Raw genomic sequence first — 25,769 nt, 5'->3', positions numbered from 1 at the left:
AAGCATAGGAAAAGAGGCAGAACGTCCACAATGATGCACTTGGCCAAAAAGGGCGTATGCGTTTTTTCCTGAATATATTCAGGAAAAAACGCATACGCCCTTTTTGGCCAACCAAGCAAGCTTGCAAAGGAAATCTGCACTACAATGAAGTCTCACTTCCCCCCGGTCAAAAGGGCCATCTGAAAAAAGTGTAAAATCCAGAAAGGCAGGACAGGCCATGGAGAACTGGGAGCCTTGTTATGCTGATGGGCGGGATGTAAATTGCCAACAACCACTCGGGAGAAGTGTATGGTGTTTCCTGAAACATGTAAAAAACAAAGCAACAGAACCTAGGGCACTTCCACTTATGGTCCTATAGCTTAGGGAAATTAAAATCAAAAAGACACAGCCACCCCAAAGTTTGGAACGGCTCTGTTTACAAGAACCTCGTTTACAGTACAAGTTCAACATCGCAGAAAGTGAAAAATGGATAAAGAAGTTGTGGTATTTACTTACAAAGCAATATCACTCAGCAATGAAATCTATGTCATCAGGCCCTTAGCATCACAATGAGTGGATTCAGGTATGATGATTCTAACTGAAATAAGTCACACAGAAAAAGAAACATCATAAGATATCACTAATACACGGAATGTAAACTTGGCTACACAGGAACTGAATTACAGAACAGAACAGGGTCTCAAATTTAGAAAACCAACTTATGCTTGCTTAAGGGTAAAGGTGAGTTGGGGTGCTGCATAAAACCAGAGATTGAAATGAGCACAGATAAAGTTCCTTAAGTCAAATATGGAATAGACAAGAGCTACTCCTTGCTCAACGAAATGGACTCAACACCGCATATTAAACGCCTAAGAATGTACCTGACTAGTAAGTATCGTAAAACCTATGGATTGCTATGTCTCCAAAAGAGAATCAAGCATGTGTACAGGGGCATAAACGCAGCAGTGATAGGATTGGAGAGGTTCGGTGAGCAAATGAAGACCCTTTGAAGTCATATTGCATGGTACCCATTACACGGGTCTCAACTCTCCAGGTTTAAGGTATTCTTCCTTCAGCTAAAACATGCATGTGGAACCCAAGTATGATCAACCATGTGAACGGGAGACGTGTTCAAATATGTCTCAGTTTTCCTCCCCTGGTACTCGGGTGCAACATTCCAGACGCTTTACTAACACTCTCCCCACTTGGAGAGTCAGCGCCTTTAACCTCCTGTTTGGCCCAGTTTGCAATTTCTGCGGAAGATGAACAGGAATAGCGAGAACCAATGAGAGACTAGCTGGAGGTGCCTGGACGGGCAAATTTAACTCTCATTTCCCACCAGGAAGAGGAAATAACCAAAGGCTCAGCGTGCCGTGCCGGAACCAGATTAGGGCCTGAAGCCATCCTGCGGTGTTGCGGCCAGGTCACAAGAAAGCGAGTTGAAGAAAGGAGCTCAGGGGCACTGAAATTCACAAACCTGCAGAGTTATAAATGACAGCTATCGTCCAAAAATAGACTGAAGTAAGGCTGCCAAGAGGACTTGAAAGCGGGGCAGAATTGCAGGAAACCGATTTCAGGAGGTAGACTGGAATTGCATTGAAAGCATAGGAAAAGAGGCAGAACGTCCACAATGATGCACTTGGCCAAAAAGGGCGTATGCGTTTTTTCCTGAATATATTCAGGAAAAAACGCATACGCCCTTTTTGGCCAACCAAGCAAGCTTGCAAAGGAAATCTGCACTACAATGAAGTCTCACTTCCCCCCGGTCAAAAGGGCCATCTGAAAAAAGTGTAAAATCCAGAAAGGCAGGACAGGCCATGGACAACTGGGAGCCTTGTTATGCTGATGGGCGGGATGTAAATTGCCAACAGACACTCGGGAGAAGTGTATGGTGTTTCCTGAAACATCTAAAAAACAAAGCAACAGAGCCTAGGGCACTGCCACTTATGGTCCTATAGCTTAGGGAAATTAAAATCAAAAAGACACAGCCACCCCAAACTTTCGAACGGCTCTGTTTACAAGAACCTCGTTTACAGTACAAGTTCAACATCGCAGAAAGTGAAAAATGGATAAAGAAGTTGTGGTATTTACTTACAAAGCAATATCACTCAGCAATGATATCTGTGTCATCAGGCCCTTAGCAGCACAATGAGTGGATTCAGGTACGATGATTCTAACTGAAATAAGTCACACAGAAAAAGAAACATCATAAGATATCACTAATACACGGAATGTAAACTTGGCTACACAGGAACTGAATTCCAAAACAGAACAGTGTCTCAAATTTAGAAAACCAACTTATGCTTGCTTAAGGGTAAAGGTGAGTTGGGGTGCTGCATAAAACCAGAGATTGAACTGAGCACAGATAAAGTTCCTTAAGCCAAATATGGAATAGACAAGAGCTACTCCTTGCTCAACGAAATGGACTCAACACCGCATATTAAGCGCCTAAGAATGTACCTGACTAGTAAGTATCTTAAAACCTATGGATTGCTATGTATCCGAAGGAGAATCAAGCATGTGTACAGGGGCATAAACGCAGCAGTGATAGGATTGGAGAGGTTCGGTGAGCAAATGAAGACCCTTTGAAGTCATATTGCATGGTACCCATTCCACGGGTTTCAACTACCCAGGTTTTAGGTATTCTTCCTTCAGCTAAAACATGCATGTGGAACCCAAGTATGATCAACCATGTGAACGGGAGACGTGTTCAAATATGTCTCAGTTTTCCTCCCCTGGTACTCGGGTGCAACATTCCAGACGCTTTACTAACACTCTCCCCACTTGGAGAGTCAGCGCCTTTAACCTCCTGTTTGGCCCAGTTTGCAATTTCTGCGGAAGATGAACAGGAATAGCGAGAACCAATGAGAGACTAGCTGGAGGTGTCTGGACGGGCAAATTTAACTCTCATTTCCCACCAGGAAGAGGAAATAACCAAAGGCTCAGCGTGCCGTGCCGGAACCAGATTAGGGCCTGAAGCCATCCTGCGGTGTTGCGGCCAGGTCACAAGAAAGCGAGTTGAAGAAAGGAGCTCAGGGGCACTGTAATTCACAAACCTGCAGAGTTATAAATGACAGCTATCGTCCAAAAATAAACTGAAGTAAGGCTGCCAAGAGGACTTGAAAGCGGGGCAGAATTGCAGGAAACCGATTTCAGGAGGTAGACTGGAATTGCATTGAAAGCATAGGAAAAGAGGCAGAACGTCCACAATGATGCACTTGGCCAAAAAGGGCGTATGCGTTTTTTCCTGAATATATTCAGGAAAAAACGCATACGCCCTTTTTGACCAACCAAGCAAGCTTGCAAAGGAAATCTGCACTACAATGAAGTCTCACTTCCCCCCAGTCAAAAGGGCCATCTGAAAAAAGTGTAAAATCCAGAAAGGCAGGACAGGCCATGGAGAACTGGGAGCCTTGTTATGCTGATGGGCGGGATGTAAATTGCCAACAGACACTCGGGAGAAGTGTATGGTGTTTCCTGAAACATCTAAAAAACAAAGCAACAGAACCTAGGGCACTTCCACTTATGGTCCTATAGCTTAGGGAAATTAAAATCAAAAAGACACAGCCACCCCAAAGTTTGGGACGCCTCTGTTTACAAGAACCTCGTTTACCGTACAAGTTCAACATCGCAGAAAGTGAAAAATGGATAAAGAAGTTGTGGTATTTACTTACAAAGCAATATCACTCAGCAATGAATTCTATGTCATCAGGCCCTTAGCATCACAATGAGTGGATTCAGGTATGATGATTCTAACTGAAATAAGTCACACAGAAAAAGAAACATCATAAGATATCAGTAATACACGGAATGTAAACTTGGCTACACAGGAACTGAATTACAGAACAGAACAGGGTCTCAAATTTAGAAAACCAACTTATGCTTGCTTAAGGGTAAAGGTGAGTTGGGGTGCTGCATAAAACCAGAGATTGAAATGAGCACAGATAAAGTTCCTTAAGCCAAATATGGAATAGACAAGAGCTACTCCTTGCTCAACGAAATGGACTCAACACCGCATATTAAACGCCTAAGAATGTACCTGACTAGTAAGTATCTTAAAACCTATGGATTGCTATGTCTCCGAAGGAGAATCAAGCATGTGTACAGGGGCATAAACGCAGCAGTGATAGGATTGGAGAGGTTCGGTGTGCAAATGAAGACCCTTTGAAGTCATATTGCATGGTACCCATTCCACGGGTTTCAACTACCCAGGTTTAAGGTATTCTTCCTTCAGCTAAAACATGCATGTGGAACCCAAGTATGATCAACCATGTGAACGGGAGACGTGTTCAAATATGTCTCAGTTTTCCTCCCCTGGTACTCGGGTGCAACATTCCAGACGCTTTACTAACACTCTCCCCACTTGGAGAGTCAGCGCCTTTAACCTCCTGTTTGGCCCAGTTTGCAATTTCTGCGGAAGATGAACAGGAATAGCGAGAACCAATGAGAGGCTAGCTGGAGGTGTCTGGACGGGCAAATTTAACTCTCATTTCCCACCAGGAAGAGGAAATAACCAAAGGCTCAGCGTGCTGTACCGGAACCAGATTAGGGCCTGAAGCCATCCTGCGATGTTGCGGCCAGCTCAAAAGAAAGCGAGTTGAACAAAGGAGCTCAGGGGCACTGTAATTCACAAACCTGCAGAGTTATAAATGACAGCTATCGTCCAAAAATAGACTGAAGTAAGGCTGCCAAGAGGACTTGAAAGCGGGGCAGAATTGCAGGAAACCGATTTCAGGAGGTAGACTGGAATTGCATTGAAAGCATAGGAAAAGAGGCAGAACGTCCACAATGATGCACTTGGCCAAAAAGGGCGTATGCGTTTTTTCCTGAATATATTCAGGAAAAAACGCATACGCCCTTTTTGGCCAACCAAGCAAGCTTGCAAAGGAAATCTGCACTACAATGAAGTCTCACTTCCCCCTGGTCAAAAGGGCCATCTGAAAAAAGTGTAAAATCCAGAAAGGCAGGACAGGCCATGGAGAACTGGGAGCCTTGTTATGCTGATGGGCGGGATGTAAATTGCCAACAACCACTCGGGAGAAGTGTATGGTGTTTCCTGAAACATCTAAAAAACAAAGCAACAGAACCTAGGGCACTTCCACTTATGGTCCTATAGCTTAGGGAAATTAAAATCAAAAAGACACAGCCACCCCAAAGTTTGGAACGGCTCTGTTTACAAGAACCTCATTTACAGTACAAGTTCAACATCGCAGAAATTGAAAAATGGATAAAGAAGTTGTGGTATTTACTTACAAAGCAATATCACTCAGCAATGAAATCTGTGTCATCAGGCCCGTAGCAGCACAATGAGTGGATTCAGGTATGATGATTCTAACTGAAGTAAGTCACACAGAAAAAGAAACATCATAAGATATCACTAATACACGGAATGTAAACTTGGCTACACAGGAACTGAATTCCAAAACAGAACAGGGTCTCAAATTTAGAAAACCAACTTATGCTTGCTTAAGGGTAAAGGTGAGTTGGGGTGCTGCATAAAACCAGAGATTGAAATGAGCACAGATAAAGTTCCTTAAGCCAAATATGGAATAGACAAGAGCTACTCCTTGCTCAACGAAATGGACTCAACACCGCATATTAAACGCCTAAGAATGTACCTGACTAGTAAGTATATTAAAACCTATGGATTGCTATGTCTCCGAAAGAGAATCAAGCATGTGTACAGGGGCATAAACGCAGCAGTGATAGGATTGGAGAGGTTCGGTGAGCAAATGAAGACCCTTTGAAGTCATATTGCATGGTACCCATTCCACGGGTTTCAACTACGCAGGTTTTAGGTATTCTTCCTTCAGCTAAAACATGCATGTGGAACCCAAGTATGATCAACCATGTGAACGGGAGACGTGTTCAAATATGTCTCAGTTTTCCTCCCCTGGTACTCGGGTGCAACATTCCAGACGCTTTACTAACACTCTCCCCACTTGGAGAGTCAGCGCCTTTAACCTCCTGTTTGGCCCAGTTTGCAATTTCTGCGGAAGATGAACAGGAATAGCGAAAACCAATGAGAGGCTAGCTGGAGGTGTCTGGACGGGCAAATTTAACTCTCATTTCCCACCAGGAAGAGGAAATAACCAAAGGCTCAGCGTGCCGTACCGGAACCAGATTAGGGCCTGAAGCCATCCTGCGGTGTTGCGGCCAGCTCAAAAGAAAGCGAGTTGAACAAAGGAGCTCAGGGGCACTGTAATTCACAAACCTGCAGAGTTATAAATGACAGCTATCGTCCAAAAATAGACTGAAGTAAGGCTGCCAAGAGGACTTGAAAGCGGGGCAGAATTGCAGGAAACCGATTTCAGGAGGTAGACTGGAATTGCATTGAAAGCATAGGAAAAGAGGCAGAACGTCCACAATGATGCACTTGGCCAAAAAGGGCGTATGCGTTTTTTCCTGAATATATTCAGGAAAAAACGCATACGCCCTTTTTGGCCAACCAAGCAAGCTTGCAAAGGAAATCTGCACTACAATGAAGTCTCACTTCCCCCCGGTCAAAAGGGCCATCTGAAAAAAGTGTAAAATCCAGAAAGGCAGGACAGGCCATGGACAACTGGGAGCCTTGTTATGCTGATGGGCGGGATGTAAATTGCCAACAGACACTCGGGAGAAGTGTATGGTGTTTCCTGAAACATCTAAAAAACAAAGCAACAGAGCCTAGGGCACTGCCACTTATGGTCCTATAGCTTAGGGAAATTAAAATCAAAAAGACACAGCCACCCCAAACTTTCGAACGGCTCTGTTTACAAGAACCTCGTTTACCGTACAAGTTCAACATCGCAGAAAGTGAAAAATGGATAAAGAAGTTGTGGTATTTACTTACAAAGCAATATCACTCAGCAATGAATTCTATGTCATCAGGCCCTTAGCATCACAATGAGTGGATTCAGGTATGATGATTCTAAATGAAATAAGTCACACAGAAAAAGAAACATCATAAGATATCAGTAATACACGGAATGTAAACTTGGCTACACAGGAACTGAATTACAGAACAGAACAGGGTCTCAAATTTAGAAAACCAACTTATGCTTGCTTAAGGGGAAAGGTGAGTTGGGGTGCTGCATAAAACCAGAGATTGAAATGAGCACAGATAAAGTTCCTTAAGCCAAATATGGAATAGACAAGAGCTACTCCTTGCTCAACGAAATGGACTCAACACCGCATATTAAACGCCTAAGAATGTACCTGACTAGTAAGTATCTTAAAACCTATGGATTGCTATGTCTCCGAAGGAGAATCAAGCATGTGTACAGGGGCATAAACGCAGCAGTGATAGGATTGGAGAGGTTCGGTGTGCAAATGAAGACCCTTTGAAGTCATATTGCATGGTACCCATTCCACGGGTTTCAACTACCCAGGTTTAAGGTATTCTTCCTTCAGCTAAAACATGCATGTGGAACCCAAGTATGATCAACCATGTGAACGGGAGACGTGTTCAAATATGTCTCAGTTTTCCTCCCCTGGTACTCGGGTGCAACATTCCAGACGCTTTACTAACACTCTCCCCACTTGGAGAGTCAGCGCCTTTAACCTCCTGTTTGGCCCAGTTTGCAATTTCTGTGGAAGATGAACAGGAATAGCGAGAACCAATGAGAGGCTAGCTGGAGGTGTCTGGACGGGCAAATTTAACTCTCATTTCCCACCAGGAAGAGGAAATAACCAAAGGCTCAGCGTGCTGTACCGGAACCAGATTAGGGCCTGAAGCCATCCTGCGGTGTTGCGGCCAGCTCAAAAGAAAGCGAGTTGAACAAAGGAGCTCAGGGGCACTGTAATTCACAAACCTGCAGAGTTATAAATGACAGCTATCGTCCAAAAATAGACTGAAGTAAGGCTGCCAAGAGGACTTGAAAGCGGGGCAGAATTGCAGGAAACCGATTTCAGGAGGTAGACTGGAATTGCATTGAAAGCATAGGAAAAGAGGCAGAACGTCCACAATGATGCACTTGGCCAAAAAGGGCGTATGCGTTTTTTCCTGAATATATTCAGGAAAAAACGCATACGCCCTTTTTGGCCAACCAAGCAAGCTTGCAAAGGAAATCTGCACTACAATGAAGCCTCACTTCCCCCTGGTCAAAAGGGCCATCTGAAAAAAGTGTAAAATCCAGAAAGGCAGGACAGGCCATGGAGAACTGGGAGCCTTGTTATGCTGATGGGCGGGATGTAAATTGCCAACAACCACTCGGGAGAAGTGTATGGTGTTTCCTGAAACATCTAAAAAACAAAGCAACAGAACCTAGGGCATTTCCACTTATGGTCCTATAGCTTAGGGAAATTAAAATCAAAAAGACACAGCCACCCCAAAGTTTGGAACGGCTCTGTTTACAAGAACCTCATTTACAGTACAAGTTCAACATCGCAGAAATTGAAAAATGGATAAAGAAGTTGTGGTATTTACTTACAAAGCAATATCACTCAGCAATGAAATCTGTGTCATCTGGCCCGTAGCAGCACAATGAGTGGATTCAGGTATGATGATTCTAACTGAAGTAAGTCACACAGAAAAAGAAACATCATAAGATATCACTAATACACGGAATGTAAACTTGGCTACACAGGAACTGAATTCCAAAACAGAACAGGGTCTCAAATTTAGAAAACCAACTTATGCTTGCTTAAGGGTAAAGGTGAGTTGGGGTGCTGCATAAAACCAGAGATTGAAATGAGCACAGATAAAGTTCCTTAAGCCAAATATGGAATAGACAAGAGCTACTCCTTGCTCAACGAAATGGACTCAACACCGCATATTAAACGCCTAAGAATGTACCTGACTAGTAAGTATATTAAAACCTATGGATTGCTATGTCTCCGAAAGAGAATCAAGCATGTGTACAGGGGCATAAACGCAGCAGTGATAGGATTGGAGAGGTTCGGTGAGCAAATGAAGACCCTTTGAAGTCATATTGCATGGTACCCATTCCACGGGTTTCAACTACGCAGGTTTTAGGTATTCTTCCTTCAGCTAAAACATGCATGTGGAACCCAAGTATGATCAACCATGTGAACGGGAGACGTGTTCAAATATGTCTCAGTTTTCCTCCCCTGGTACTCGGGTGCAACATTCCAGACGCTTTACTAACACTCTCCCCACTTGGAGAGTCAGCGCCTTTAACCTCCTGTTTGGCCCAGTTTGCAATTTCTGCGGAAGATGAACAGGAATAGCGAAAACCAATGAGAGGCTAGCTGGAGGTGTCTGGACGGGCAAATTTAACTCTCATTTCCCACCAGGAAGAGGAAATAACCAAAGGCTCAGCGTGCCGTACCGGAACCAGATTAGGGCCTGAAGCCATCCTGCGGTGTTGCGGCCAGCTCAAAAGAAAGCGAGTTGAACAAAGGAGCTCAGGGGCACTGTAATTCACAAACCTGCAGAGTTATAAATGACAGCTATCGTCCAAAAATAGACTGAAGTAAGGCTGCCAAGAGGACTTGAAAGCGGGGCAGAATTGCAGGAAACCGATTTCAGGAGGTAGACTGGAATTGCATTGAAAGCATAGGAAAAGAGGCAGAACGTCCACAATGATGCACTTGGCCAAAAAGGGCGTATGCGTTTTTTCCTGAATATATTCAGGAAAAAACGCATACGCCCTTTTTGGCCAACCAAGCAAGCTTGCAAAGGAAATCTGCACTACAATGAAGTCTCACTTCCCCCCGGTCAAAAGGGCCATCTGAAAAAAGTGTAAAATCCAGAAAGGCAGGACAGGCCATGGAGAACTGGGAGCCTTGTTATGCTGATGGGCGGGATGTAAATTGCCAACAACCACTCGGGAGAAGTGTATGGTGTTTCCTGAAACATCTAAAAAACAAAGCAACAGAACCTAGGGCACTTCCACTTATGGTCCTATAGCTTAGGGAAATTAAAATCAAAAAGACACAGCCACCCCAAAGTTTGGAACGGCTCTGTTTACAAGAACATCGTCTACAGTACAAGTTCAACATCGCAGAAAGTGAAAAATGGATAAAGAAGTTGTGGTATTTACTTACAAAGCAATATCACTCAGCAATGAAATCTGTGTCATCAGGCCCTTAGCAGCACAATGAGTGGATTCAGGTATGATGATTCTAACTGAAGTAATTCACACAGAAAAAGAAACATCATAAGATATCAGTAATACATGGAATGTAAACTTGGCTACACAGGAACTGAATTACAGAACAGAACAGGGTCTCAAATTTAGAAAACCAACTTATGCTTGCTTAAGGGTAAAGGTGAGTTGGGGTGCTGCATAAAACCAGAGATTGAATTGAGCACAGATAAAGTTCCTTAAGTCAAATATGGAATAGAAAAGAGCTACTCCTTGCTCAACGAAATGGACTCAACACCGCATATTAAACGCCTAAGAATGTACCTGACTAGTAAGTATCTTAAAACCTACGGATTGCTATGTCTCCGAAAGAGAATCAAGCATGTGTACAGGGGCATAAACGCAGCAGTGATAGGATTGGAGAGGTTCGGTGAGCAAATGAAGACCCTTTGAAGTCATATTGCATGGTACCCATTACACGGGTCTTAACTCTCCAGGTTTAAGGTATTCTTCCTTCAGCTAAAACATGCATGTGGAACCCAAGTATGATCAACCATGTGAACGGGAGACGTGTTCAAATATGTCTCAGTTTTCCTCCCCTGGTACTCGGGTGCAACATTCCAGACACTTTACTAACACTCTCCCCACTTGGAGAGTCAGCGCCTTTAACCTCCTGTTTGGCCCAGTTTGCAATTTCTGCGGAAGATGAACAGGAATAGCGAGAACCAATGAGAGGCTAGCTGAAGGTGTCTGGACGGGCAAATTTAACTCTCATTTCCCACCAGGAAGAGGAAATAACCAAAGGCTCAGCGTGCCGTGCCGGAACCAGATTAGGGCCTGAAGCCATCCTGCGGTGTTGCGGCCAGGTCACAAGAAAGCAAGTTGAAGAAAGGAGCTCAGGGGCACTGTAATTCACAAACCTGCAGAGTTATAAATGACAGCTATCGTCCAAAAATAGACTGAAGTAAGGCTGCCAAGAGGACTTGAAAGCGGGGCAGAATTGCAGGAAACCGATTTCAGGAGGTAGACTGGAATTGCATTGAAAGCATAGGAAAAGAGGCAGAACGTCCACAATGATACACTTGGCCAAAAAGGGCGTATGCGTTTTTTCCTGAATATATTCAGGAAAAAACGCATACGCCCTTTTTGGCCAACCAAGCAAGCTTGCAAAGGAAATCTGCACTACAATGAAGTCTCACTTCCCCCCGGTCAAAAGGGCCATCTGAAAAAAGTGTAAAATCCAGAAAGGCAGGACAGGCCATGGAGAACTGGGAGCCTTGTTATGCTGATGGGCGGGATGTAAATTGCCAACAACCACTCGGGAGAAGTGTATGGTGTTTCCTGAAACATCTAAAAAACAAAGCAACAGAACCTAGGGCACTTCCACTTATGGTCCTATAGCTTAGGGAAATTAAAATCAAAAAGACACAGCCACCCCAAAGTTTGGAACGGCTCTGTTTACAAGAACCTCGTTTACAGTACAAGTTCAACATCGCAGAAAGTGAAAAATGGATAAAGAAGTTGTGGTATTTACTTACAAAACAATATCACTCAGCAATGAAATCTGTGTCATCAGGCACTTAGCAGCACAATGAGTGGATTCAGGTATGATGATTCTAACTGAAATAAGTCACACAGAAAAAGAAACATCATAAGATATCAGTAATACACGGAATGTAAACTTGGCTACACAGGAACTGAATTACAGAACAGAACAGGGTCTCAAATTTAGAAAACCAACTTATTCTTGCTTAAGGGTAAAGGTGAGTTGGGGTGCTGCATAAAACCAGAGATTGAAATGAGCACAGATAAAGTTCCTTAAGCCAAATATGGAATAGACAAGAGCTACTCCTTGCTCAACGAAATGGACTCAACACCCCATATTAAACGCCTAAGAATGTACCTGACTAGTAAGTATCTTAAAACCTATGGATTGCTATGTCTCCAAAAGAGAATCAAGCGTGTGTACAGGGGCATAAACGCAGCAGTGATAGGATTGGAGAGGTTCGGTGAGCAAATGAAGACCCTTTGAAGTCATATTGCATGGTACCCATTCCACGGGTTTCAACTACCCAGGTTTAAGGTATTCTTCCTTCAGCTAAAACATGCATGTGGAACCTAGAGTATGATCAACCATGTGATCGGGAGACGTGTTCAAATATGTCTCAGTTTTCCTCCCCTGGTACTCGGGTGCAACATTCCAGACGCTTTACTAACACTCTCCCCACTTGGAGAGTCAGTCCCTTTAACCTCCTGTTTGGCCCAGTTTGCAATTTCTGCGGAAGATGAACAGGAATAGTGAGAACCAATGAGAGGCTAGCTGGAGGTGTCTGGACGGGCAAATTTAACTCTCATTTCCCACCAGGAAGAGGAATTAACCAAAGGCTCAGCGTGCCGGGCCGGAACCAGATTAGGGCCTGAAGCCATCCTGCGGTGTTGCGGCCAGGTCACAAGAAAGCGAGTTGAAGAAAGGAGCTCAGGGGCACTGTAATTCACAAACCTGCAGAGTTATAAATGACAGCTATCGTCCAAAAATAGACTGAAGTAAGGCTGCCAAGAGGACTTGAAAGCGGGGCAGAATTGCAGGAAACCGATTTCAGGAGGTAGACTGGAATTGCATTGAAAGCATAGGAAAAGAGGCAGAACGTCCACAATGATGCACTTGGCCAAAAAGGGCGTATGCGTTTTTTCCTGAATATATTCAGGAAAAAACGCATACGCCCTTTTTGGCCAACCAAGCAAGCTTGCAAAGGAAATCTGCACTACAATGAAGTCTCACTTCCCCCCGGTCAAAAGGGCCATCTGAAAAAAGTGTAAAATCCAGAAAGGCAGGACAGGCCATGGAGAACTGGGAGCCTTGTTATGCTGATGGGCGGGATGTAAATTGCCAACAGACACTAGGGAGAAGTGTATGGTGTTTCCTGAAACATCTAAAAAACAAAGCAACAGAGCCTAGGGCACTGCCACTTATGGTCCTATAGCTTAGGGAAATTAAAATCAAAAAGACACAGCCACCCCAAAGTTTGGGACGCCTCTGTTTACAAGAACCTCGTTTACAGTACAAGTTCAACATCGCAGAAAGTGAAAAATGGATAAAGAAGTTGTGGTATTTACTTACAAAGCAATATCACTCAGCAATGAAATCTATGTCATCAGGCCCTTAGCATCACAATGAGTGGATTCAGGTATGATGACTCTAACTGAAATAAGTCACACAGAAAAAGAAACATCATAAGATATCAGTAATACACGGAATGTAAACTTGGCTACACAGGAACTGAATTACAGAACAGAACAGGGTCTCAAATTTAGAAAACCAACTTATGCTTGCTTAAGGGTAAAGGTGAGTTGGGGTGCTGCATAAAACCAGAGATTGAAATGAGCACAGATAAAGTTCCTTAAGTCAAATATGGAATAGACAAGAGCTACTCCTTGCTCAACGAAATGGACTCAACACCGCATATTAAACGCCTAAGAATGTACCTGACTAGTAAGTATCGTAAAACCTATGGATTGCTATGTCTCCAAAAGAGAATCAAGCATGTGTACAGGGGCATAAACGCAGCAGTGATAGGATTGGAGAGGTTCGGTGAGCAAATGAAGACCCTTTGAAGTCATATTGCATGGAACCCATTCCACGGGTCTCAACTCTCCAGGTTTAAGGTATTCTTCCTTCAGCTAAAACATGCATGTGGAACCTAGAGTATGATCAACCATGTGATCGGGAGACGTGTTCAAATATGTCTCAGTTTTCCTCCCCTGGTACTCGGGTGCAACATTCCAGACGCTTTACTAACACTCTCTCCACTTGGAGAGTCAATCCCTTTAACCTCCTGTTTGGCCCAGTTTGCAATTTCTGCGGAAGATGAACAGGAATAGTGAGAACCAATGAGAGGCTAGCTGGAGGTGTCTGGACGGGCAAATTTAACTCTCATTTCCCACCAGGAAGAGGAATTAACCAAAGGCTCAGCGTGCCGGGCCGGAACCAGATTAGGGCCTGAAGCCATCCTGCGGTGTTGCGGCCAGGTCACAAGAAAGCGAGTTGAAGAAAGGAGCTCAGGGGCACTGTAATTCACAAACCTGCAGAGTTATAAATGACAGCTATCGTCCAAAAATAGACTGAAGTAAGGCTGCCAAGAGGACTTGAAAGCGGGGCAGAATTGCAGGAAACCGATTTCAGGAGGTAGACTGGAATTGCATTGAAAGCATAGGAAAAGAGGCAGAACGTCCACAATGATGCACTTGGCCAAAAAGGGCGTATGCGTTTTTTCCTGAATATATTCAGGAAAAAACGCATACGCCCTTTTTGGCCAACCAAGCAAGCTTGCAAAGGAAATCTGCACTACAATGAAGTCTCACTTCCCCCCGGTCAAAAGGGCCATCTGAAAAAAGTGTAAAATCCAGAAAGGCAGGACAGGCCATGGAGAACTGGGAGCCTTGTTATGCTGATGGGCGGGATGTAAATTGCCAACAGACACTAGGGAGAAGTGTATGGTGTTTCCTGAAACATCTAAAAAACAAAGCAACAGAGCCTAGGGCACTGCCACTTATGGTCCTATAGCTTAGGGAAATTAAAATCAAAAAGACACAGCCACCCCAAAGTTTGGGACGCCTCTGTTTACAAGAACCTCGTTTACAGTACAAGTTCAACATCGCAGAAAGTGAAAAATGGATAAAGAAGTTGTGGTATTTACTTACAAAGCAATATCACTCAGCAATGAAATCTATGTCATCAGGCCCTTAGCATCACAATGAGTGGATTCAGGTATGATGACTCTAACTGAAATAAGTCACACAGAAAAAGAAACATCATAAGATATCAGTAATACACGGAATGTAAACTTGGCTACACAGGAACTGAATTACAGAACAGAACAGGGTCTCAAATTTAGAAAACCAACTTATGCTTGCTTAAGGGTAAAGGTGAGTTGGGGTGCTGCATAAAACCAGAGATTGAAATGAGCACAGATAAAGTTCCTTAAGTCAAATATGGAATAGACAAGAGCTACTCCTTGCTCAACGAAATGGACTCAACACCGCATATTAAACGCCTAAGAATGTACCTGACTAGTAAGTATCGTAAAACCTATGGATTGCTATGTCTCCAAAAGAGAATCAAGCATGTGTACAGGGGCATAAACGCAGCAGTGATAGGATTGGAGAGGTTCGGTGAGCAAATGAAGACCCTTTGAAGTCATATTGCATGGAACCCATTCCACGGGTCTCAACTCTCCAGGTTTAAGGTATTCTTCCTTCAGCTAAAACATGCATGTGGAACCTAGAGTATGATCAACCATGTGATCGGGAGACGTGTTCAAATATGTCTCAGTTTTCCTCCCCTGGTACTCGGGTGCAACATTCCAGACGCTTTACTAACACTCTCTCCACTTGGAGAGTCAATCCCTTTAACCTCCTGTTTGGCCCAGTTTGCAATTTCTGCGGAAGATGAACAGGAATAGTGAGAACCAATGAGAGGCTAGCTGGAGGTGTCTGGACGGGCAAATTTAACTCTCATTTCCCACCAGGAAGAGGAATTAACCAAAGGCTCAGCATGCCGGGCCGGAACCAGATTAGGGCCTGAAGCCATCCTGCGGTGTTGCGGCCAGGTCACAAGAAAGCGAGTTGAAGAAAGGAGCTCAGGGGCACTGTAATTCACAAACCTGCAGAGTTATAAATGACAGCTATCGTCCAAAAATAGACTGAAGTAAGGCTGCCAAGAGGACTTGAAAGCGGGGCAGAATTGCAGGAAACCGATTTCAGGAGGTAGACTGGAATTGCATTGAAAGCATAGGAAAAGAGGCAGAACGTCCACAATGATGCACTTGGCCAAAAAGAGCGTATGCGTTTTTTCCTGAATATATTCAGGAAAAAACGCATACGCCCTTTTTGGCCAACCAAGCAGGCTTGCAAAGGAAATCTGCACTACAATGAAGTCTCACTTCCCCCCGGTCAAAAGGGCCATCTGAAAAAAGTGTAAAATCCAGAAAGGCAGGACAGGCCATGGAGAACTGGGAGCCTTGTTATGCTGATGGGCGGGATGAAAATTGCCAACAACCACTCGGGAGAAGTGTATGGTGTTTCCTGAAACATCTAAAAAACAAAGCAACAGAACCTAGGGCACTTCCACTTATGGTCCTATAGCTTAGGGAAATTAAAATCAAAAAGACACAGCCACCCCAAAGTTTGGAATGGCTCTGTTTACAAGAACCTCGTTTACAGTACAAGTTCAACATCGCAGAAAGTGAAAAATGGATAAAGAAGTTGTGGTATTTACTTACAAAGCAATATCACTCAGCAATGAAATCTGTGTCATCAGGCCCTTAGCAGCACAATGAGTGGATTCAGGTATGATGATTCTAACTGAAATAAGTCACACAGAAAAAGAAACATCATAGGATATCAGTAATACACGGAATGGAAACTTGGCTACACAGGAACTGAATTACAGAACAGAACAGGGTCTCAAATTTAGAAAACCAACTTATTCTTGCTTAAGGGTAAAGGTGAGTTGGGGTGCTGCATAAAACCAGAGATTGAAATGAGCACAGATAAAGTTCCTTAAGTCAAATATGGAATAGACAAGAGCTACTCCTTGCTCAACGAAATGGACTCAACACCCCATATTAAACGCCTAAGAATGTACCTGACTAGTAAGTATCTTAAAACCTATGGATTGCTATGTCTCCGAAAGAGAATCAAGCATGTGTACAGGGGCATAAACGCAGCAGTGATAGGATTGGAGAGGTTCGGTGAGCAAATGAAGACCCTTTGAAGTCATATTGCATGGTACCCATTCCACGGGTTTCAACTACCCAGGTTTAAGGTATTCTTCCTTCAGCTAAAACATGCATGTGGAACCTAGAGTATGATCAACCATGTGATCGGGAGACGTGTTCAAATATGTCTCAGTTTTCCTCCCCTGGTACTCGGGTGCAACATTCCAGACGCTTTACTAACACTCTCCCCACTTGGAGAGTCAGCGCCTTTAACCTCCTGTTTGGCCCAGTTTGCAATTTCTGCGGAAGATGAACAGGAATAGCGAGAACCAATGAGAGGCTAGCTGAAGGTGTCTGGACGGGCAAATTTAACTCTCATTTCCCACCAGGAAGAGGAAATAAACAAAGGCTCAGCGTGCCGTGCCGGAACCAGATTAGGGCCTGAAGCCATCCTGCGGTGTTGCGGCCAGGTCACAAGAAAGCAAGTTGAAGAAAGGAGCTCAGGGGCACTGTAATTCACAAACCTGCAGAGTTATAAATGACAGCTATCGTCCAAAAATAGACTGAAGTAAGGCTGCCAAGAGGACTTGAAAGCGGGGCAGAATTGCAGGAAACCGATTTCAGGAGGTAGACTGGAATTGCATTGAAAGCATAGGAAAAGAGGCAGAACGTCCACAATGATGCACTTGGCCAAAAAGGGCGTATGCGTTTTTTCCTGAATATATTCAGGAAAAAACGCATACGCCCTTTTTGGCCAACCAAGCAAGCTTGCAAAGGAAATCTGCACTACAATGAAGTCTCACTTCCCCCCGGTCAAAAGGGCCATCTGAAAAAAGTGTAAAATCCAGAAAGGCAGGACAGGCCATGGAGAACTGGGAGCCTTGTTATGCTGATGGGCGGGATGTAAATTGCCAACAACCACTCGGGAGAAGTGTATGGTGTTTCCTGAAACATCTAAAAAACAAAGCAACAGAACCTAGGGCACTTCCACTTATGGTCCTATAGCTTAGGGAAATTAAAATCAAAAAGACACAGCCACCCCAAAGTTTGGAACGGCTCTGTTTACAAGAACCTCGTTTACAGTACAAGTTCAACATCGCAGAAAGTGAAAAATGGATAAAGAAGTTGTGGTATTTACTTACAAAGCAATATCACTCAGCAATGAAATCTATGTCATCAGGCCCTTTGCATCACAATGAGTGGATTCAGGTATGATGATTCTAACTGAAATAAGTCACACAGAAAAAGAAACATCATAAGATATCAGTAATACACGGAATGTAAACTTGGCTACACAGGAACTGAATTACAGAACAGAACAGGGTCTCAAATTTAGAAAACCAACTTATGCTTGCTTAAGGGTAAAGGTGAGTTGGGGTGCTGCATAAAACCAGAGATTGAAATGAGCACAGATAAAGTTCCTTAAGTCAAATATGAAATAGACAAGAGCTACTCCTTGCTCAACGAAATGGACTCAACACCGCATATTAAACGCCTAAGAATGTACCTGACTAGTAAGTATCTTAAAACCTATGGATTGCTATGTCTCCAAAAGAGAATCAAGCATGTGTACAGGGGCATAAACGCAGCAGTGATAGGATTGGAGAGGTTCGGTGAGCAAATGAAGACCCTTTGAAGTCATATTGCATGGTACCCATTCCACGGGTTTCAACTACCCAGGTTTAAGGTATTCTTCCTTCAGCTAAAACATGCATGTGGAACCTAGAGTATGATCAACCATGTGATCGGGAGACGTGTTCAAATATGTCTCAGTTTTCCTCCCCTGGTACTCGGGTGCAACATTCCAGACGCTTTACTAACACTCTCTCCACTTGGAGAGTCAATCCCTTTAACCTCCTGTTTGGCCCAGTTTGCAATTTCTGCGGAAGATGAACAGGAATAGTGAGAACCAATGAGAGGCTAGCTGGAGGTGTCTGGACGGGCAAATTTAACTCTCATTTCCCACCAGGAAGAGGAATTAACCAAAGGCTCAGCATGCCGGGCCGGAACCAGATTAGGGCCTGAAGCCATCCTGCGGTGTTGCGGCCAGGTCACAAGAAAGCGAGTTGAAGAAAGGAGATCAGGGGCACTGTAATTCACAAACCTGCAGAGTTATAAATGACAGCTATCGTCCAAAAATAGACTGAAGTAAGGCTGCCAAGAGGACTTGAAAGCGGGGCAGAATTGCAGGAAACCGATTTCAGGAGGTAGACTGGAATTGCATTGAAAGCATAGGAAAAGAGGCAGAACGTCCACAATGATGCACTTGGCCAAAAAGGGCGTATGCGTTTTTTCCTGAATATATTCAGGAAAAAACGCATACGCCCTTTTTGGCCAACCAAGCAAGCTTGCAAAGGAAATCTGCACTACAATGAAGTCTCACTTCCCCCCGGTCAAAAGGGCCATCTGAAAAAAGTGTAAAATCCAGAAAGGCAGGACAGGCCATGGACAACTGGGAGCCTTGTTATGCTGATGGGCGGGATGTAAATTGCCAACAGACACTCGGGAGAAGTGTATGGTGTTTCCTGAAACATCTAAAAAACAAAGCAACAGAGCCTAGGGCAATGCCACTTATGGTCCTATAGCTTAGGGAAATTAAAATCAAAAAGACACAGCCACCCCAAAGTTTGGGACGCCTGTGTTTACAAGAACCTCGTTTACAGTACAAGTTCAACATCGCAGAAAGTGAAAAATGGATACAGAAGTTGTGGTATTTACTTACAAACCAATATCACTCAGCAATGAAATCTATGTCATCAGGCCCTTAGCATCACAATGAGTGGATTCAGGTATGATGATTCTAACTGAAATAAGTCACACAGAAAAAGAAACATCATAAGATATCAGTAATACACGGAATGTAAACTTGGCTACACAGGAACTGAATTACAGAACAGAACAGGTTCTCAAATTTAGAAAACCAACTTATGCTTGCTTAAGGGTAAAGGTGAGTTGGGGTGCTGCATAAAACCAGAGATTGAAATGAGCACAGATAAAGTTCCTTAAGTCAAATATGGAATAGACAAGAGCTACTCCTTGCTCAACGAAATGGACTCAACACCGCATATTAAACGCCTAAGAATGTACCTGACTAGTAAGTATCGTAAAACCTATGGATTGCTATGTCTCCGAAAGAGAATCAAGCATGTGTACAGGGGCATAAACGCAGCAGTGATAGGATTGGAGAGGTTCGGTGAGCAAATGAAGACCCTTCGAAGTCATATTGCATGGTACCCATTCCACGGGTCTCAACTCTCCAGGTTTAAGGTATTCTTCCTTCAGCTAAAACATGCATGTGGAACCCAAGTATGATCAACCATGTGAACGGGAGATGTGTTCAAATATGTCTCAGTTTTCCTCCCCTGGTACTCGGGTGCAACATTCCAGACGCTTTACTAACACTCTCCCCACTTGGAGAGTCAGCGCCTTTAACCTCCTGTTTGGCCCAGTTTGCAATTTCTGCGGAAGATGAACAGGAATAGCGAGAACCAATGAGAGGCTAGCTGAAGGTGTCTGGACGGGCAAATTTAACTCTCATTTCCCACCAGGAAGAGGAAATAACCAAAGGCTCAGCGTGCCGTGCCGGAACCAGATTAGGGCCTGAAGCCATCCTGCGGTGTTGCGGCCAGGTCACAAGAAAGCAAGTTGAAGAAAGGAGCTCAGGGGCACTGTAATTCACAAACCTGCAGAGTTATAAATGACAGCTATCGTCCAAAAATAGACTGAAGTAAGGCTGCCAAGAGGACTTGAAAGCGGGGCAGAATTGCAGGAAACCGATTTCAGGAGGTAGACTGGAATTGCATTGAAAGCATAGGAAAAGAGGCAGAACGTCCACAATGATGCACTTGGCCAAAAAGGGCGTATGCGTTTTTTCCTGAATATATTCAGGAAAAAACGCATACGCCCTTTTTGGCCAACCAAGCAAGCTTGCAAAGGAAATCTGCACTACAATGAAGTCTCACTTCCCCCCGGTCAAAAGGGCCATCTGAAAAAAGTGTAAAATCCAGAAAGGCAGGACAGGCCATGGAGAACTGGGAGCCTTGTTATGCTGATGGGCGGGATGTAAATTGCCAACAACCACTCGGGAGAAGTGTATGGTGTTTCCTGAAACATCTAAAAAACAAAGCAACAGAACCTAGGGCACTTCCACTTATGGTCCTATAGCTTAGGGAAATTAAAATCAAAAAGACACAGCCACACCAAAGTTTGGAACGGCTCTGTTTACAAGAACCTCGTTTACAGTACAAGTTCAACATCGCAGAAAGTGAAAAATGGATAAAGAAGTTGTGGTATTTACTTACAAAGCAATATCACTCAGCAATGAAATCTATGTCATCAGGCCCTTTGCATCACAATGAGTGGATTCAGGTATGATGATTCTAACTGAAATAAGTCACACAGAAAAAGAAACATCATAAGATATCAGTAATACACGGAATGTAAACTTGGCTACACAGGAACTGAATTACAGAACAGAACAGGGTCTCAAATTTAGAAAACCAACTTATGCTTGCTTAAGGGTAAAGGTGAGTTGGGGTGCTGCATAAAACCAGAGATTGAAATGAGCACAGATAAAGTTCCTTAAGTCAAATATGAAATAGACAAGAGCTACTCCTTGCTCAACGAAATGGACTCAACACCGCATATTAAACGCCTAAGAATGTACCTGACTAGTAAGTATCGTAAAACCTATGGATTGCTATGTCTCCAAAAGAGAATCAAGCATGTGTACAGGGGCATAAACGCAGCAGTGATAGGATTGGAGAGGTTCGGTGAGCAAATGAAGACCCTTTGAAGTCATATTGCATGGTACCCATTACACGGGTCTCAACTCTCCAGGTTTAAGGTATTCTTCCTTAAGCTAAAACATGCATGTGGAACCCAAGTATGATCAACCATGTGAACGGGAGACGTGTTCAAATATGTCTCAGTTTTCCTCCCCTGGTACTCGGGTGCAACATTCCAGACGCTTTACTAACACTCTCCCAACTTGGAGAGTCAGCGCCTTTAACCTCCTGTTTGGCCCAGTTTGCAATTTCTGCGGAAGATGAACAGGAATAGCGAGAACCAATGAGAGGCTAGCTGGAGGTGTCTGGACGGGCAAATTTAACTCTCATTTCCCACCAGGAAGAGGAATTAACCAAAGGCTCAGCATGCCGGGCCGGAACCAGATTAGGGCCTGAAGCCATCCTGCGGTGTTGCGGCCAGGTCACAAGAAAGCGAGTTGAAGAAAGGAGCTCAGGGGCACTGTAATTCACAAACCTGCAGAGTTATAAATGACAGCTATCGTCCAAAAATAAACTGAAGTAAGGCTGCCAAGAGGACTTGAAAGCGGGGCAGAATTGCAGGAAACCGATTTCAGGAGGTAGACTGGAATTGCATTGAAAGCATAGGAAAAGAGGCAGAACGTCCACAATGATGCACTTGGCCAAAAAGGGCGTATGCGTTTTTTCCTGAATATATTCAGGAAAAAACGCATACGCCCTTTTTGGCCAACCAAGCAAGCTTGCAAAGGAAATCTGCACTACAATGAAGTCTCACTTCCCCCCGGTCAAAAGGGCCATCTGAAAAAAGTGTAAAATCCAGAAAGGCAACAGGCCATTGAGAACTGGGAACCTTGTTATGCTGATGGGCGGGATGTAAATTGCCAACAGACACTTGGGAGAAGTGTATGGTGTTTCCTGAAACATCTAAAAAACAAAGCAACAGAGCCTAGGGCACTTCCACTTATGGTCCTATAGCTTAGGGAAATTAAAATCAAAAAGACACAGCCACCCCAAAGTTTGGAACGGCTCTGTTTACAAGAACCTCGTTTACAGTACAAGTTCAACATCGCAGAAAGTGAAAAATGGATAAAGAAGTTGTGGTATTTACTTACAAAGCAATATCACTCAGCAATGAAATCTGTGTCATCACGCCCTTAGCAGCACAATGAGTGGATTCAGGTATGATGATTCTAACTGAAATAAGTCACACAGAAAAAGAAACATCATAAGATATCAGTAATACATGGAATGTAAACTTGACTACACAGGAAATGAATTACAGAACAGAACAGGGTCTCAAATTTAGAAAACCAACTTATGCTTGCTTAAGGGTAAAGGTGAGTTGGGGTGCTGCATAAAACCAGAGATTGAAATGAGCACAGATAAAGTTCCTTAAGTCAAATATGGAATAGACAAGAGCTACTCCTTGCTCAACGAAATGGACTCAACACCGCATATTAAACGCCTAAGAATGTACCTGACTAGTAAGTATCGTAAAACCTATGGATTGCTATGTCTCCAAAAGAGAATCAAGCATGTGTACAGGGGCATAAACGCAGCAGTGATAGGATTGGAGAGGTTCGGTGAGCAAATGAAGACCCTTTGAAGTCATATTGCATGGTACCCATTACACGGGTCTTAACTCTCCAGGTTTAAGGTATTCTTCCTTCAGCTAAAACATGCATGTGGAACCCAAGTATGATCAACCATGTGAACGGGAGACGTGTTCAAATATGTCTCAGTTTTCCTCCCCTGGTACTCGGGTGCAACATTCCAGACGCTTTACTAACACTCTCCCCACTTGGAGAGTCAGCGCCTTCAACCTCCTGTTTGGCCCAGTTTGCAATTTCTGCGGAAGATGAACAGGAATAGTGAGAACCAATGAGAGGCTAGCTGGAGGTGTCTGGACGGGCAAATTTAACTCTCATTTCCCACCAGGAAGAGGAATTAACCAAAGGCTCAGCATGCCGGGCCGGAACGAGATTAGGGCCTGAAGCCATCCTGCGGTGTTGCGGCCAGGTCACAAGAAAGTGAGTTGAAGAAAGGAGCTCAGGGGCACTGTAATTCACAAACCTGCAGAGTTATAAATGACAGCTATCGTCCAAAAATAGACTGAAGTAAGGCTGCCAAGAGGACTTGAAAGCGGGGCAGAATTGCAGGAAACCGATTTCAGGAGGTAGACTGGAATTGCATTGAAAGCATAGGAAAAGAGGCAGAACGTCCACAATGATGCACTTGGCCAAAAAGGGCGTATGCGTTTTTTCCTAAATATATTCAGGAAAAAACGCATACGCCCTTTTTGGCCAACCAAGCAAGCTTGCAAAGGAAATCTGCACTACAATGAAGTCTCACTTCCCCCCGGTCAAAAGGGCCATCTGAAAAAAGTGTAAAATCCAGAAAGGCAGGACAGGCCATGGAGAACTGGGAGCCTTGTTATGCTGATGGGCGGGATGTAAATTGCCAACAGACACTTGGGAGAAGTGTATGGTGTTTCCTGAAACATCTAAAAAACAAAGCAACAGAGCCTAGGGCACTTCCACTTATGGTCCTATAGCTTAGGGAAATTAAAATCAAAAAGACACAGCCACCCCAAAGTTTGGAACGGCTCTGTTTACAAGAACCTCGTTTACAGTACAAGTTCAACATTGCAGAAAGTGAAAAATGGATAAAGAAGTTGTGGTATTGACTTACAAAGCAATATCACTCAGCAATGAAATCTATGTCATCAGGCCCTTAGCAGCACAATGAGTGGATTCAGGTATGATGATTCTAAATGAAATAAGTCACACAGAAAAAGAAACATCATAAGATATCAGTAATACACGGAATGGAAACTTGGCTACACAGGAACTGAATTACAGAACAGAACAGGGCCTCAAATTTAGAAAACCAACTTATGCTTGCTTAAGGGTAAAGGTGAGTTGGGGTGCTGCATAAATCTAGAGATTGAAATAAGCACAGATAAAGTTCCTTAAGCCAAATATGGAATAGACAAGAGCTACTCCTTGCTCAACGAAATGGACTCAACACCGCATATTAAACGCCTAAGAATGTACCTGACTTGTAAGTATCTTAAAACCTATGGATTGCTATGTCTCCGAAAGAGAATCAAGCATGTGTACAGGGACATAAACGCAGCAGTGATAGGATTGGAGAGGTTCGGTGAGCAAATGAAGACCCTTTGCAGTCATATTGCATGGTACCCATTCCACGGGTTTCAACTACACAGGTTTAAGGTATTCTTCCTTCAGCTAAAACATGCATGTGGAACCCAAGTATGATCAACCATGTGAACGGGAGACGTGTTCAAATATGTCTCAGTTTTCCTCCCCTGGTACTCGGGTGCAACATTCCAGACGCTTTACTAACACTCTCTCCACTTGGAGAGTCAGTCCCTTTAACCTCCTGTTTGGCCCAGTTTGCAATTTCTGCGGAAGATGAACAGGAATAGCGAGAACCAATGAGAGGCTAGCTGGAGGTGTCTGGACGGGCAAATTTAACTCTCATTTCCCACCAGGAAGAGGAATTAACCAAAGGCTCAGCATGCCGGGCCGGAACCAGATTAGGGCCTGAAGCCATCCTGCGGTGTTGCGGCCAGGTCACAAGAAAGCGAGTTGAAGAAAGGAGCTCAGGGGCACTGTAATTCACAAACCTGCAGAGTTATAAATGACAGCTATCGTCCAAAAATAGACTGAAGTAAGGCTGCCAAGAGGACTTGAAAGCGGGGCAGAATTGCAGGAAACCGATTTCAGGAGGTAGACTGGAATTGCATTGAAAGCATAGGAAAAGAGGCAGAACGTCCACAATGATGCACTTGGCCAAAAAGGGCGTATGCGTTTTTTCCTGAATATATTCAGGAAAAAACGCATACGCACTTTTTGGCCAACCAAGCAAGCTTGCAAAGGAAATCTGCACTACAATGAAGTCTCACTTCCCCCCGGTCAAAAGGGCCATCTGAAAAAAGTGTAAAATCCAGAAAGGCAACAAGCCATTGAGAACTGGGAGCCTTGTTATGCTGATGGGCGGGATGTAAATTGCCAACAGACACTTGGGAGAAGTGTATGGTGTTTCCTGAAACATCTAAAAAACAAAGCAACAGAGCCTAGGGCACTGCCACTTATGGTCCTATAGCTTAGGGAAATTAAAATCAAAAAGACACAGCCACCCCAAAGTTTGGAACGGCTCTGTTTACAAGAACCTCGTTTACAGTACAAGTTCAACATCGCAGAAAGTGAAAAATGGATAAAGAACTTGTGGTACTTACGTACAATGCAGTA

At 43.8% G+C, this 25,769-nt stretch overlaps 1 long non-coding RNA gene across 4 annotated transcripts in view; it reads right to left on the bottom strand.

The window, feature by feature from the left end:
* LOC307181421 overlaps nt 1-25,769 on the bottom strand; it is a 52,152-nt gene that overhangs the window by 5,795 nt on the left and 20,588 nt on the right. The window contains exons 2-5 of one of the 4 annotated variants that reach the window (XR_013826745.1): nt 24,180-24,261; nt 6,812-6,889; nt 3,654-3,735; nt 504-577 (exon numbers count right to left, since the gene is read on the bottom strand). This is a non-coding gene — a long non-coding RNA (uncharacterized lncRNA). Of the gene's footprint in view, nt 1-503; nt 578-3,653; nt 3,736-5,255; nt 5,315-6,811; nt 6,890-24,179; nt 24,262-25,769 lie in introns of those variants that run through there. The other 3 variants (XR_013826746.1, XR_013826747.1, XR_013826744.1) reach the window with 3 other exon arrangements.

Source organism: Stenella coeruleoalba (genome assembly GCF_951394435.1).
Source record: "Stenella coeruleoalba genome assembly, contig: scaffold_399, whole genome shotgun sequence".
In the NCBI taxonomy this organism is placed as follows: domain Eukaryota; kingdom Metazoa; phylum Chordata; class Mammalia; order Artiodactyla; family Delphinidae; genus Stenella; species Stenella coeruleoalba.
This window is presented reverse-complemented; position numbering and strand designations above follow the sequence as displayed.